This window comes from Lytechinus variegatus, chromosome 4 (assembly GCF_018143015.1).
Source record: "Lytechinus variegatus isolate NC3 chromosome 4, Lvar_3.0, whole genome shotgun sequence".
NCBI lineage: Eukaryota > Metazoa > Echinodermata > Echinoidea > Temnopleuroida > Toxopneustidae > Lytechinus > Lytechinus variegatus.
In genome coordinates, this window is record NC_054743.1 from 25,698,304 (window position 1) to 25,711,159 (window position 12,856).

Sequence of the window (12,856 nt, forward strand, 5' to 3'; positions counted from 1 at the left end):
ATTTTTGAAACAACCGGGTCTGGAGAAAAGACTTTTGGATCATATGATTATTTTTTAAACAACTGGGTCTGGAATAAAGACTTTGGACTTATATTATTATTTTCTAAGCAACCGGGTCTGGAATGAAGACTTTTGATTTATATTATAATTTTTGAAACAACAGGGTCTGGAATAAGACTTTGGATTTATATTAAAATTTTTGAAACAACCGGGTCTGGAATAAAGACTTTGGGCTCATATTATTATTTTTGAAACAACCGGGTCTGGAATAAAGACTTTGGGCTCATATTATTATTTTCGTAACAACCGGGTCTGGAATAAAGACTTTGGATTTATATTATAATTTTTGAAACAACCGGGTCTGGAATAAAGACTTTGGGCTCATATTATTATTTTTGAAACAACCGGGTCTGGAATAAAGACTTTGGATTTATATTATAATTTTTGAAAAAACCGGGTTTGGAATAAAGACTTTGGACTTTTATTATAATTTGTTAATTAACCGGGTCAGGAAATGAGACTTTGCACGTTTGTGCTAAATGAACGCATTACTATACGATTTTAGCTTAGAACGGATTTGCCAAAAATCCCTTCAAATTTATTACATTTGTGGGTAAAGTCATTATTACATTTGTGGGCGATCAAAAATTATTACATTTGTGGGTAAAGTGCATTATTACATTTGTGGGTGAAATTATTACATTTGTGGGTAAAGTGTTATTACATTTGTGGGCGTTATTACATTTGTGGGTAAAGTGTTATTACATTTGTGGGCGTTATTACATTTGTGGGCGATTATTACATTTGTGGGTGTAACAGACGTCTCACTGGTTTAGACCGAAGGAACTTATATGAAGGAGAGGTTTCCGCGAATGTTCACTCTGGGAGGCTGTAGAGACGTCTCCTTATGGTTAGGGCCATTGTGGTGGATATACCGGGAGAGCTTCCAAAGAAGACCAAAGGCATTTTCAATGGGTTAGTTGCTATGTCAGTGAATACATTATCTCATGTTATGCATACGAATTCTCTAGTTAGAATGAGTAGTAAAAAAAAACCAGATTGGTCTCTAGGCCAAGTACGCCGTATTCTGGTTACTTCAAATATGTTAGGCCATGCATTTATTAATTATAGGCCAATACAGGGTATTCTGAAAAACTGGAAAATCATGTCATTTTAGCAACATTTATCACCCTGGGTAAAACCCTTAAAAAATCACCAACACTTTCATTTTTACTTTGGACTCAACTTCCTTAAGCCGCCCCATTACCTTCTCGGTACCCCGATGGCGGCGGGCATATTGAAAATGGTTTCTACTCATATAATCCGCGCAGGCACATGTCATTTTATTAATCCAAATAGGGGAAAAACGCCAATCCCCAGGGGCATGTTCTCTGTGAAATGTGAAACATCTTTGAAAACAAGACGTCATTTACAGGATAATAAAGGGGACAATATTTACTTCTTGCGTTAGGCAAAATGCAAGAGATAGATTAGGTGTGAATCACTAATTCATGATGACGTATGTGCGCTTCTGGTGCCGAAGGCTTCTGTCGAATAATTTGTGTTTTTAATTGATCAAATGTGGGTGAAGGAGACAGGGACTTTAATAGATGAGAGCATACGATCACGTATGAGTCGTCGTCTTGGTCGGATGAGGCAATTCATCTTTAACAAACACCTCGTGATATTTTTTTTATTCATCTAAATGTTAAAAGTTCAAAGTAAAGATTGGCAAATTCGACGACAACTTAACATATACAATGATATATGTAAAACTTGGAAGGTTTGCAAATCACTTAGCACGTGGGGCATATTTCGGCATGCAAATTCAAAGTGTTGGCCTTAAGGACAGGGGGTAAGGCTGTGATTAAATGAAAAAGAGAACATCGAATGAACCCTTAATGGTTCCGCTTTCATGAGCATATAGACTAGCAATATAGTAACTACCATTTTTAATTATCATTACGATAATCTTTAATTTCATTGCAACTTAAATTTGTTAAAAATGTAGTTACTATTTTGTATGAAAATAATTATGATTTCATGTGGTAGCATTGTAAAAAAAGAAAGTAAGAACATGACACCAGCGGGCCACTTATCACATTTTTATGACAGCTTGCATATCCAGAAGTACCCTGATTGATTTGAATGGATTTTCATTTGTATTGACACAGACAAAAGAATATGTTCTGTATTGACCCTTCATGACTATTTCTGCTCGTTTTGCAGCTTTTCAGTTCAGACCTCATCCCAAACTTTTCAATCCTGCTCTTTTCGTGATGGCATGATCTTAACAAGCATGGTATCATTTTAAAGGAAATTAAATCATCTTTTGAATGAAGTCAAATATGCATTGTGTAAAATTGGGAGTTGGGAGAAATTATGGCCAAATTCAGATTTCCAAACTTTTTTTGAGGGGTTTATAAAGCGACTAGGACAAAATCAATGCAATTTTTTATTCATTTCAAATGCATATTTTTATCAAAATGCTGTTCTTCGCAACCTGAATGATGGTCAAAGACTGGTGCTGTAGTTACTAGAATGATGGGACAGAGTTTTGGACCTAGATTTACATGACTAGACCATTATTTTACACATAAAATGAGGGGGTGGAAAAAAATACAGCCAGAATTAACCCAACGTTTTTCATGAGCGCGAAGCCAGCACGTCGAACAGGTTTATGTTACTTCAGGGGCTTTTTTCCATTAGCGTGGCATGCAATTGAGTCAAATCTTCCTAAAAAAAATTGTGAGTAAAATTCAATTCTCAATTAAATTGACCAAAATCACGAGGCTAAAAATGCGTTAAAATTTATTAACCAAAGGTATGCATTCAGGGAGGACACCAGCCCTCAACCCTACCATCTAGAGCGCTGTTACACGGGAGGGATAGTCAGTGGTGCACTGTAAAAACTGTGGAGTTAAAACTGACACCAATTGGTGTTGATAGAGGACCACACCCTGAGGTGTTAAAATTACACCCTAGAGATTGAACATAACACCAAAGAGTGTAAATGTAACAGTCAAAGGTGTTGTAATAACACCTATAGTTGTAAAACTAACACCACCAATTTAACACCGGTGTAAAATAACTGGTGTGGTCCTCTATGTACACCGGTTAACACCACAGTTTTTGCTGTGTGGCCCTGTCAAATCCTGTCAGAATAGAGGGGAAGCGTGGGTATTGACTTTCCTGACAAATACACTAGTGGGTTCTCTGACAAATACACTAGTGGGTTTGTCACCCTGTTGGCAAATGACGACGACGATGGTTGTGATGGTGATACTTATTGATAATGATGAACAGTATTTGTTTATCGCCATTATCTCTCAGGAAACGACGACGACGATGATGATGATGATAATGACAACGGTGAAGATGGCGATGATGATGAAATTATTATGATGAAAATAATGATGATGAAGATGGTGGTGACGACGATTGTTGATTATGGTGAACAGTATTTGTATATTGCCATTATCTCTTAGAAAACGACAATGATGGTGATAATGATAGTGATGAATGATGATGATAGTAGTGGTGGTGATGATAATAATTATATAAAAAAGATGATGATAATGGTAATTAAGATGATAATAATGATGATGATGGTGGTGATGATGATGATGATGATAGTGGTGGTGGTGATGATAAAACAATGGTGATGATTATTATAATGAAGATGATGATAATGACAATGAAGATGATAATCATGATGATGATGGTGGTGGTGGAGATGATGGTCATTATTATGACGATTAAGATGAAGACGACTATGATGAAAATGACGAAGTCTTCTTCTACTTTCTCTTCTAATTTTTGTCATCCTAATCGTCGGATCATCTACTATCATCATGAAAGCATCAATAAAAAGGGAGAAGAGAAGAAATGAAAGAGAAAAAATATTGAAGCTAAAAGAGAGAAATAGCAAATTGTTTGGAAGATTATTTCAACAATGACGACAAAAATGAGGATGCCCGATTTGAAATGGGGAAAATGAATAGAAAGAAAATGCATAAAATAGATAAACAAACAAATGGATAAATGAAATACGTTAGAGACAATGGAAGGATAAAAAGTTAGATACAGGGAATGTAGGAATAGATCTGAAGAGTATGGATAAGAAAATAAACATGAAGAAAAAGAAGGGTAGAAATGAAAATAACTGGAATATATGAAGATAAACAAAGAAAACAAGGTATAAAGATGGAAAATGAGTATGAAGGCGACGAAAAAAAAATGAATGTAAAAAATAAAAAAGAAAAACAAGGACTAAATCAAGAAGAGGAAGGAGAATAAATAAAATAAATATAAGAGAAGGGGAGAAAGAGAAAGAGAAGACATAAGCTTAGGATACACACAGAAAATGATCAATCAACAAATATGGCAACTTCAAACATGGTAGATGATCAGCTACACCTCGTATATGCACGAGTTACATCCTGTATAAAATGCCACGTTCTTTAAATGTCTCCAGTAAATCCCGATACGCTTTGCTTTAATTTGAAATCTCCCCAGTAAAATCATATTAGAAGAAACGCGGTGTGTTAAGATGTCTGTCTGGTCTTCAACTCGAGTAAGAATCAGGCATGACGAAATTGAATTAATTTTCTTATGGATGACCTATTATGTAAGTATAACTGAATTTACACATCACTCTACGGTTAAATACTATACTTACCTAATACTGAGTATGCGCTGTAAGTCAATAGCCGTGTGCAAATTGGTTGGTGATAAATAGTGTCGTTTCAACCCCAAAACTGGTACTTCTCATCTGAATTTACTAACTTTATTCCCAAAATGCGTAGTAGTGCTTTGAAAACCATGAAAATCCTTTCAAAATGTAAGTTGTGTATCCACATATCCTATACAGTATATCCGTGTGTCCACAAACGAGCTTCCTTTCATTGCAGACGACATTGAAAACCCGCGGTTTTTTTCGTTTTCGCTTCGGCTTGAAAGGCACTCGAAGAATGCGCGCTATGCGAGGAGTATATATTGTGTACGGATTGGAAAGTGGAGATGAGTCCGTATACTGTCTACCGTGTGCATGTAAATTCACGTGACGTATTTCACGAACCTTGTACTTGCGAATCTGCGTTGATTGTACAATCAATTTGCACTTTTGGGCTACGGAAGCTCGACTTGTTTTCATTTTCAAACGGTTTGCTGACCACTTACTTTCAACGTCAAGAAAGAAGTGAAAACAAAAAAGTAAAAACAAAAATATCTATATTGGAAATTATAAACTGTCGAAGAAGAAAAGAGCAAATTAATTATTGATTTAATAGCTTACTCTGTGCACCTTGACAACACTCTTCTTAATATGAGACTAGTTCTGCACGGAAAAGAAAGGTTCTTTCAATAGGAGATGCAATGAACAAAGAGTAGGCCTATTTCTAAGTCAGTGCATATTTATCAGGCATAATTTACCCCCTCAAATGTTTCTTTAAAAATATCATACAAACACCTAAACTAAAATGATTTATAATAACGCAGAATTACTTGCAGGCATTGTAGATAACTCGTCATCAAGAGGATAGAGAGAAAAAAAATAGAAATGTGCAGAAACTTAAACACGCCTTCATCATCTGATTACCCTTATTGTGTCGTTATTCCCTTTGATGTTTCGGAACAATAAAGTCTTAGAAAGATTGTCACGAGTTTCAATGGAGCGTATCCAGTCTGTATTGAGATACGTGGAAAAGTATCGTGGCGCCGCGCCGTGTGTATCATCGTTCGAAGATGGCGTCTCGTGGCGTCATCGAGGTCCGTAAAACGTTATAAGGAGAATGATGGACAGAGGCGATGATTCCATTGGCGTTCGACATCAGTCACTTTTTCAAAAGATGAAAAAGGTAGGAAAATATAACAGTAAAAAAGGTAGAAAACCTTTTTTTCCAATAAATGAGTACAAAGACGTAAAAGGGACCATCTGGTTGTATATTATTGCATGGCCAGCCTCCCTCCCCCTTTTTAAAATTGCTCCGCAGCCCTTACTATAATTGTAACTAATAATTGTAATTGTAAAACCCGATTTGTTTTAACTTTTGTTTGTGCTTTCCATAAAGTACCGTGATATCAAACACCCTACACATTTTGCAACGGCTAACCTCAGTTTCATTTAACTCGTGTGATAAAAACGGTTCTCCCAAAGGCAGGTGGAGAACTGTGCCATGAATTCGGTCAATTTCTTTGCTTTCTTCTGGCTGTATGACCCACTTTCTTCGATAATAGCCTCAGCCTATTGTTTGATGAAGCATGCATTAAATATCTGAATTTCAAAACATCATTGCATGCGTGGTTTACATTCGAAGTTACTTCATCACAGTACCTTTTTTTTTTAGATTATTGTGCAAGGCTTGCTATTAAAATGTTTAAAATTGAAAAATCCTCAATCGGCTGCAATGGGTTTTTGTCTAAAAATTGTTATGAATGCGACTTAAGCTATACATACAATGTATCTATTCAACATTTCGAAAATCAATAGCTTGACTTGATATTGTTTAAATGAGCTTGTTATAAGAATTAAAATTATTTTCTTTTAAAAATTTATTAAGCTATAGAAATTGTTCCCAAAGTATAGTTCTTTCTTACTTGCTTTATTATTAAATATTGCTAAAGATAGGCTAAACTCCTTTGCTCAGATTTCTCTTTTGGTCTAAATCAGCCAATGGACACAACATTAGCCTCTCGTCGATATACATTCAAAGATTATCAGCTGCATGACATTATGAGCAATCGATATTGTCAACGTGGTCAACTTCCTCCAAAATTATGATGGTTTAAGGGACAATGCACTGTTATATTAAATTACCACTAACTTCATCACCAAAAGGACTGTACTTATTTTATTTAGATGTAGGCTTCTTTATTCGTTTTCTGGTATGTATATTTAAAATGATGGAGCTTTATTGCACTAGTTATCTTTCCCCTAAAAAATTAAGATAAAGTATTCTCCTCTCCAAAGCCTCCTTGTTCGACCTTCTTCCATCCGTCCTTTCTTCGTTCTCTTCTCTTCTTAATCTCTTTATCTACCTTTTCTTCTTCATTTTCCTCTTTTTTCTCTCCTTTTCTTCTTTTTCTACTTTCTACTTCTTCTTATTATTATTATTGTTGTTGTCGTTATTGTTATGATGATGATGATGATGGAGAAAGTGATAACAATTTGATAATTCATTTAAAGACTACCTTTATGTGTATACATTATAATTTCGTATATTGGGTATAACTATTTTTATTTAACTATACCAGATAGGCACATTCGCTCTTTCTATGTACGGACATACAGCGCAGACGACAGACGAAAAGGGCGGGAAACTCAGCAGGAGATGGCAGATGCATTCCATTCGTACACCTTCTAGAAAAAGTGCGTCGCCCTACCCCTCTTCATTACGTAAGCAGGTAAGTCAACCAGGCTATTCCTCTCCATGTGACTTTGCGACATTATTTGAATAGTATCGAGTTCGTTTCTTCCATTCCATTATTTCCTCTTCCTTGTCTGTTGGAGCACACAGGGCCATGTTTGTTCATATTTTGTTTTCACCCAGGGGTTTTCCTTCAGCTCCCTGAGAGTTGGAAAATGTATCTCCTTTTGCGATGGCTAGTCTGGATGTGAAGCCCTCCCTGGGTGTTTAATGGACGGCGCTGATTGGCATACTGGGTTTTATTTTGAAACGTGAGAGCTAGGGCTGGGGTTTATTATGGTGGCAGGTAGGAAAGGGAAGTCGCAGAGGACGAAGTTTTGGTGTGTGCACTGCAGTGCCTTTATTGACACAAGAAGACATTGTCACAAAAGAAAAGAATTCCTGTAAAGGTTATGGAATACAAAATGTGCGAGAGGACAAGATACTGTTGTACATCGAAACATAGCGAAGACACCCCCATAAAAACATAAATCAGAATAAATACTATTTCAATATTAGGTGGATGAAATGTATTTCAAACATCGGGAATTTTTCGTGTGTCATTAACGCAGATTCAGTGCCTTCTTTCTTTCATGTACCAGCGCGTATACAAATTCATTATGAAATGATTTCGTGATTACGCATTTCAGGTTAGTGATAGAGTCATGCCAACTTAGACTCCAGACCGACCGAAGCAATAAATACGCTAATTTTACTAAGGAATAGTATCGGTTGGTCTCTCGGTGTATTGGTGTGAATGTGGTATTGCGGCCAAGAGAAAATTGTTCAGGCAGGAAAGGATACTTGCTATGGGATTTTTGAAATTACTTTTTTTTATTTTTTTTATCATGTTATCAAACTTCCTTTAACATCCCTTATCCAATAAAGGCAGACATTGCTGTTCCAAATGAGCAGCTACCCTGATTTTAATTTTCTTTAAACATGGGTTTATTGTGTGTAGGATGAAATATTAATGTACATTTTTCTACTAACGCATAATATTCTTCAAAGAAGCTTTTTGGCAGAATATAAATGTTAATTCGAACCGAACCATAAAATTCCTAAAAGATACTTGCAAATATGAATTTCTTTAAAAAGGATTAGGATGCGAGTAGACAAGATAATATATGAGCTTTATTTTATTTCATTTTGTAGACAAAGACGTAAGCATATGAATTCGCGCTCCTTTTGTTGAAACAAACACGAAATATTATATGTAAGCTTAGAAGAAACATCACTGTGTTTTTGACACGGAAAAATGATGGAAAGTTGCACCACGTCGATCCATTTTTTTAAATGGCACAATGCTAGAATGTAAAGCGCTTAATTAACAAGTGTCGCGTCGTGTGACAAGTCAGGTCTACAACTTTCATTTATTTTCATTTGCTGAGAAGGGAAGGTGTCTTAATGTTACTATGGTAACTGTCAGGTAAAACAGGTGTTGAAATTTTTATGTTGCTCATGATACATGCTTCGTATTCAACAAATTATTTATTTATCAACCCAGACAAGAGGACAATGGCAATCAAGATATGCTTTTCATGATTTTAATGTCATATAAAACACTTTTCAACCCGATAATAAAAAAAATCATGATATCAAAACATACAATCATTCATATTGCAAACAAAACTGAAAGATGGTGATAAAGTAAATCCATTAACATGATTAATATGTGTAAGTCGAAGGAATAATATGAATGAATTAATCTATGCTGCATAGTGCTAGAAATACACGTCATTGCAAAAATGTTTACTCATTTTGATAATGATTATACACAAGCTAATAATAATAATTTCTAATCATTCAGATAAAAGAAAAAAATCCATTCCATAGACGTGTATTCGATGGGGGTGGGGGTAAATTTATTGTGCCAGCTGGATTATTCGGAAATATAGACTAGGAAGAAAAAAAATGAAAAGATATAAGAAATGTGTATTTTCTGAGAAAATCCGTAACACCATTTTCTAACCCGTTTGTCATGACTTGTGTGGATGTGTTCAAAATGACCAACATCCTCAAAAAAAAAAAATAAAAACAACAACAACTGCAGGATCTGCGCAACACCCTAAAATACAAAAAACACACATACAAATTAACTTTGCTCTGTAGACTTAAAGAAAATATTTCAATGTGATCATGGTTTGACACGACAGAGTTTTCGATACGCGACTTACAAATTCAAGAACACAGCAAATATATTGGAAATGCCTGTCAAATAACAAAGACAGCTGGGAGGTCTTTGTCGAAAATGGGTGAAGCAGAAGAGCTCGTATGTCCTTACTTTCGGAGCTGACGGAAAACTGCAAGTATGACATTGCCAAAGGGAGAATTTGCAGTTTTCAGTTATGATTCACCAATTTTCGACAAAGATTTCTTGGTTGTCCTTAGCGCATTTGACAATACATTTTCTCTGTTCATGAACACTCCGTAGGTCGCGGACCAAAAGAAAAACCCTATGTGGAAATGTGCCACACCCATTGTTTGACCGTAATACACACTCTCAGAGTGAAAACACTATTATATACACAGTATATTGGTATCCATTTCGTCTGGCGTATACACTTATCCATAATAAATGTCCGTATAAGAGTATACACGTCGCACTTTACGCATTTTACCCATTACGCATGGGTTTGAAATGTGGTGGCTACTTTAAACATACTCTATACCATGGGAGCAAATACATTCTCTGCATATGTGTAATGGTCTACCAATATTTCGCAATGACATTATTGTGCAAGCAAAGCAGGAAGGCCTAATTTTACTTGAAATGGTTACTACGACCACTCTGGCAACCTTCTCATTTGCCTTACCAACTTACCCATTAAAATTAACATCAACTAGACTGAATCTAGATAAAACACATTGAGATGTTTCACTTGAGACTGCTGTACTTCAGTCAGACAAACAGAACAATTATTTCTTATCCTGTAAGAAAATCCCTAAAAGAATTAGACCCTTGCACAGAAACAAAAATCGTAAGTGGGGACCATCGAGACCATCATCTTGTTCCGAGAAGCGCTCCATATGCACTTGCGCATCGCGTAATGGCATTTTGTGTGGAAACGTGGAGCTAATTTATTTATTTGGGGATTGTTTTTAATTTTGGGGCAGATACAAGGGACTTTTTTGATGGATGAGAGAGTTCACGAAGTTTCCACGTCTAGTAGTTCATGACAGATCGGTCTTACCAGCAGTGATGTGAAATCCGGTAGGTATATTACTAAACTAAGTTGATGAGATCGTGGTGTTTTGGTAAGACGTACATTAGATCCCCATTTACAAGCTCTGATAGAAGGGTTCAACTCATGGGATTCATGGTCGCTTAATAATACGCTACGTAAAAGAACAACAAGAACAACTAACTTTTTTCGTTTCATCTTCAAAACTGTAAACATAAAATGTTTCAAAAATTGAATTATTTGCAGTCAAATTCAAATGAAATATGAAAATACTGAGAGATAACAAAACATCAATGCTCATTCAAACTAGATTTCAAGAATTTAAATCAAATCCAAACCGTATATGGCCATTTACCATCCGAAAGTCATTCAAGATTTAGGAATTAATCATAAGGATTTCTTTTGGATCCAGAGTTTGACTGGCCAGTGTTCACTTAATCACTAAATATCTGGACCTATTCAAAATCCATGTGACTATTATTATTTTTTATGTGACCTATATACTCAACTTAAAATGAATAAAATAATATACACTGCAATGATTATAAATCACAATCACATAATATCCAGTCGCCTATACCACGTACATCATTAGCATAAGCATTGAAACCATAACAAAGTCTGACAAAAATATTTAAAAAAAATAATAAGAATAGTTGAAATCACTGTTTCGCCGCAACGTGTTAAAAAATATGGAAGTGAATATACCGCATGTATAGAATTTTTCTCAAAGTCAGCGTTAATATAAGATAGGTCATTCCAGTTAATAAGACGACGGTGCACCTACCAACGCGGCGGTACTCGATCTTGTGTATATTTACTGGACGTGCAATTTCTCGCAAATACGGTGGAATTTTAGTATGCTTCACAGCGTACCCTCTTCACATTGAAACAATCATACACCGATCTAACTAAATAAATACATATGTCAAGTGGGTGTTTAAATAATCAAATAACTCAAACACCAATCAGGTTCTAATATGATCTACAGTGCAAGTGCATGATAATAGTAAATCAAAAGCAATAAAAATGATGATCATTCAATAAAGAACATGATAATTTTCACGAGACAAACGGTAAAAAACAAAACTTACACATCCGACTGTAAACAAGACTGTATAAATTAATCTTGGACATATTAATGAACCACATTGGGTTAAGAGTGTAATTACAGTTACATGCATTAATTAATTTTTAATAACTCTTTTCGTGATTTTTTCATAATGACTAACAAACTGTAATAAAAGAGGTTCGGCAAACGACGTCAACCCTATGCTAATGAGCCACAAACGTGTAACTGCCTGACACAAATATGTATCTTTCTGTATAACTATAAACCATGTTACTTCTTCATGAAATTCATAGAAACTTTCTGACACACATGTCTACACTTTGAAAATATTTTATTCGTAAAGATCCTGCGCAAAATAACCAGACACATGCTGCACTGCAGTCACTGTTAGTCACATCAACAAAATCGACTTCAAACTGAAGATGGCATGTCATTAGAAGTAATATTCTGTACATTCGATCGGTCTGGAGTCTTGTAGTCGATATGACTGTGGCATTACTGCTGATTTTAGTTTTCAAATGTGAAACATCCCTTGCACAGATCGTATGCAGCCACTGACTTGCCCGTCGCAGCGGCGATCACATTTCCCTTAATCCCATATTTACCGCTAGCCGCCTGACACGACCAAAACGTGAAGGCGATCATTTGTCGCTTCATTTGACAGCTTTGTGGTGATGCCTCCAGGCTTTCTGATCCTCATCGAATATCTTAAGGGGAAATAAAAATGATGGCAATGTTTTAAAGTTTAAGACGTTCTTTTACAGATAATTCTTAAATCAACATTGATTTCTTGCATTGTTTAAAATAACCTAAAATACGTAGATTAAGCAAATTTTACACTCCTATCAAGGCGTCAGAATAAAATCCTATTAGAGTTACGGATTGCCTGTATTGTGCTACATATGAATTCTGCTGTCAAAATGATAAAATCAAAGAAGGATTAAGCTGGATGTGTATTATGGCACACCACCTATAAGGCACGCAATCGTTATTGCTGAAAAAAAAATTGATCTTAGCGAACATATTTTTCGGTGACTGAAAGATCATTGATATGTTCTTTGAGTACAGTCAGTGAATAAATTTAAAAAAATGATGAGGGCACCTGAGGGTGGTCGTCGTGATGACATCATTCGAAATGTCTAGGATACAACAGAATGTATCTCGCGCTAAAAGATATGACGTCACAAGATGTA

General features: G+C 35.6%; 1 protein-coding gene across 2 annotated transcripts in view; it reads right to left on the bottom strand.

Annotated features, from left to right (window-relative positions):
- Positions 1-5,316, bottom strand: part of LOC121413691 (popeye domain-containing protein 3-like) — a 42,110-nt gene extending 36,794 nt beyond the window's left edge. Inside the window, exon 1 of one of the 2 annotated variants that reach the window (XM_041606614.1) lies at positions 5,297-5,316. The gene's annotated coding sequence lies outside the window, so the exon portion shown is untranslated. Of the gene's footprint in view, positions 1-4,681; positions 5,006-5,296 lie in introns of those variants that run through there. The other variant, XM_041606613.1, reaches the window with a different exon arrangement.
- Between the last annotated feature and the right edge of the window lie 7,540 nt (positions 5,317-12,856).